General features: G+C 42.9%; 1 pseudogene; it reads right to left on the bottom strand.

The window, feature by feature from the left end:
- Positions 1 to 1,613: 1,613 nt before the first annotated feature.
- Positions 1,614 to 3,156, bottom strand: LOC118832332 (annotated as a pseudogene).
- Between the last annotated feature and the right edge of the window lie 330 nt (positions 3,157 to 3,486).

Below are 3,486 nucleotides of genomic sequence, written 5' to 3'. Positions count from 1 at the left end.
AACAAAATTATAAAGATCAAATGGGACTCAAATGAAGAGGTTTGAGCAGATGCCCCTAGCCCACACTTTTCTGAAGGTAGGAGGTCCTCAGGTACTACTTGGCATAAGTTTTCAGATCTTTTTCAATGTATTCATCAGTTATGCTGACATTTTTTTCCTCTCCCAAAACACTATTGTAGTATGGGACAGCTCTTGGGGAGGGGAAGGGATACACAGAATCTTATGGTGATGTAAAAAAACAGAAAATATCCATAAAAACTTATTTTTAAAAGTATCTAGCATACACAGCAGTTACTAGTAATATTATTTCATTTGTTCCTCACAACAGCTCTGGAGGTAGGTGCCATTATTATCCCTGTTTTACAGTTGAGGAAACTGAGGCAGACAGGTGAAGTGACTTGCCTGAGGTCATACAGCTAGTAAGTGTCTGAACCAGAATCTGAAGTCAGACCTTCCTGACCCCAAGTCCAGTGTTCTGTCCTGTTGGGTAAGGCAATGTTTACGTTCCAAGCTCTACTAGGAGGGAATCATTGCGGAACAGTACCGTCTTGGGCATCGGGGAACCTGGTTTCAAAACCTTCCTCTAATTCATTCCCCCTCCCCATGTGACTGTAGGTACATTCTTAGCCCTCTCTGGGCCTGTTTCCTGTAAAACGAGAGAGTTGGAAAGAGGTCCCTTCCAACAGGACACCAATGAGTGTGAGATTTAGGAATCTGACAGGGGCTGGGTCTGATCCTCTGAATGCACAGAAAGTTGTCCCTCTCTTTTTGGTTCATGTGACTTTCTTTAAAACAAGATGATCTTGTCCTACTCAGGATAGAAGGCTGGGCTTGTAGTCAGAAAGATTTGAGTTCAGATCTGGCTTCAGAAGCTTAATAACTGCACACACGAGGAGCCTGGGTACAGCACTTAACCTCTGCTTGTTTCAGTTACGCCATCTGTAAAATGGGAATAGTAAGAGCACCTGTTATCCCAGGGTTGTTGCAAGCATTCTTGGGGACAGCTAGGTGGTGCTATAGTGGATAGAACATTGGGCTTGGAATCAAGAAGACTCACTTTTCTGAGTTCAGATCCGGCCTCAGACTCTCACTAGCTTTGTGACCTTGGGCAAGTCACTTCACCCTGTTTGCCCCAGTTTTCTCATCTGTAAAATGAGTTGGAGAAGGAAATGGCAAACCACTACAGTATCTTTACCAAGAAAACTCCAAATGGGGTCAAGAAGAGTCAGACATGACTGAAAAACAAAAACAAATTCTTGAAGTCAAGGGACTGTAGTTTTGAGCTGGAAGGGAAGTTAGAGATCATTTATTCCAACCCCTTCAATCTACAGGTGAGCAAGCACAACCTTCTTGTCTCCAAATCCAACACCATCCACTATGCCATGCTATTACACAAGTGAGACTGAGCTATGTGATTCTTTGTCTACTTTGTCTACTTTTTAAGAAAAGGGGAGTTTATTGTAAAATGTGCTGAAGTAGTAATGACTCCTGCTGAGTTTCTGCTTCCTAGTCCTATATAGAGTATAACGTGACTGAATGAACCTATAAAAGCCAAAGGAATTGTAGATTTTTAAAGTCTTCTTCTCTTCATCAATTCTGACTGAGTTTCTTCATCACTGAGATGAATCATCTTCTCTGCATACTTTAATGGTTCTATTAACTTCTGCAGTGAGTAATCGACTTTCAGACTGGTCACAAGCACATGCAAATATTCCTGATTCTCTCTCCAAAGATCCATACTGCACAGCTGCATGCACTCTTCGCAAAGTGCATCCAGTTCTTCCATCCCAAAGATACCTAGTGCCATTATCTGCTCCAAATATTAGCACTCCATCTGAGTTCATGGCTCATGTAGTAATTATAGCATTATGACCAGAAAAGTTTTGAAGGAAGGTTCCATCAGGGAATTTCCACGGTTTAATATCATCTGGAGAACCAGATGTAAATGGGCAATGTCTTGGATGCAAAACCACTGCTGTCACAGATTTTTTGTGATTTGTTAACATGACTTGTGTCTTTCGAGCCACTAAATCCCATAAATTTATGGTTGTGTCATGGCTTCCTGTAATGATCTGTGGTTCTGCAGCTTGACACTTAGCTATAGCCACTGTATTTGTATGCCCCACCAATGGGTGTATGCTGGCTTGTCTTCAAGTATCCTTAGGTCCCACATCCTTGCAGCTGAATCCCTAATACAAGTCACAAGCACATCAAATGTTGGGTGCAAATCCAAACCATAGAATGCACTTTGATGTCCATGGTACTATCTGATAACCCAGTTGTATTTGAGATCCTAGCATTTCACTGGCTTATTTTCACTACAGGAGAAGAGGTATGGACTTCTTACACGTACCCCTCTTACAGTACTGATATGTCCAGTCAATGACAGTTTTAATTTGCCACTAGCCAGGTCCCACATAGTCCTATCAGCAGAACCTGTAACAAACCACTGATTCCCAAGTTCTACTACAAGACATCAGACCTAGCCTAGATGTCCACTGATGACTCTGTATAGTTTCCATGGAGGATGTTACTGGCTTAGGCTTAGGCATGGTAGGGGCCTTCTTGGCCATCACTGCAGCATTCTTGGTGCTGCCAGCTTCCATCATAGCCATAGCTAACCCAGATGTTTGTGAATGTTCAGGAAGCCCAGCTTGTTGGTAAATATCCCCTATAGTAGTTGAAGTAGAGTATGTCTCTAGCCTGGATTGTGAAAGAGATAGGGCCACAGCTAAATATTGTACAGCAGATTTCACTTGGCAGTCTTTGAATCTGAATACCTGCAGTCAAAGCCACACCAGGATCTGTTGGATATGGTTGTGGACCAGTCACTAAATATTCAAGTTCTTGTCCTTGGTTGGCAGGATACTGGTTCTGCCCATCTGCATCCACTGCACTCTGAGAGTCTTTCTCTCCAAGATTTTCTTTCCCAATTGGCATGTGCAACACAGGACCATACTCTCTATGAAGTTTGGCAGACATCTTTAGCTTGTGACTCTCTTCATCTGATTCTAGTAGCTTTGCATGATCAGCCACAAACATGTCATGGGTCTTATTCAATAATCTGAATGCAAGGGTGTGCACACAATGTTTCGGCACCTCCTCCACCACGATGCTGACCATGTTGCTCAGTTTCTCTGATTGCACCTTGGGCATGCTGCTGGGAGGCTTCTAGATCAAGAACACAGTTGCAGCTGGAATGGAGATTATGAGCAGAGACTTGGGATTCTTTCTTGAAAGAATCAACTTGGAGGATGTGGAAGGTATGCAGTCAATGGAGTGAGTCCTGAACAGAAGACAAGCAATTGTTTTCTCCATGCCTCCCATCTAGGATCATGGCAGAGATAGGTTATGGCTTTGAGAGCCTCCAGTAAATCTTGGTTGAGAATTTAAAGTACTGGCTGAAAAGAGCCAGATTGGGATATACGTCCTTTCCTTTCTGGGCTTGCTAAAATTGCTGCTCTCAGACCCATTCTACCTTATTTC

The sequence above is a fragment of the Trichosurus vulpecula genome, chromosome 9 (genome assembly GCF_011100635.1).
Source record: "Trichosurus vulpecula isolate mTriVul1 chromosome 9, mTriVul1.pri, whole genome shotgun sequence".
Lineage (NCBI taxonomy): Eukaryota > Metazoa > Chordata > Mammalia > Diprotodontia > Phalangeridae > Trichosurus > Trichosurus vulpecula.
The sequence above is the reverse complement of the archived record's forward strand: the minus strand, read 5'-3'. Positions and strand labels throughout refer to the sequence as shown.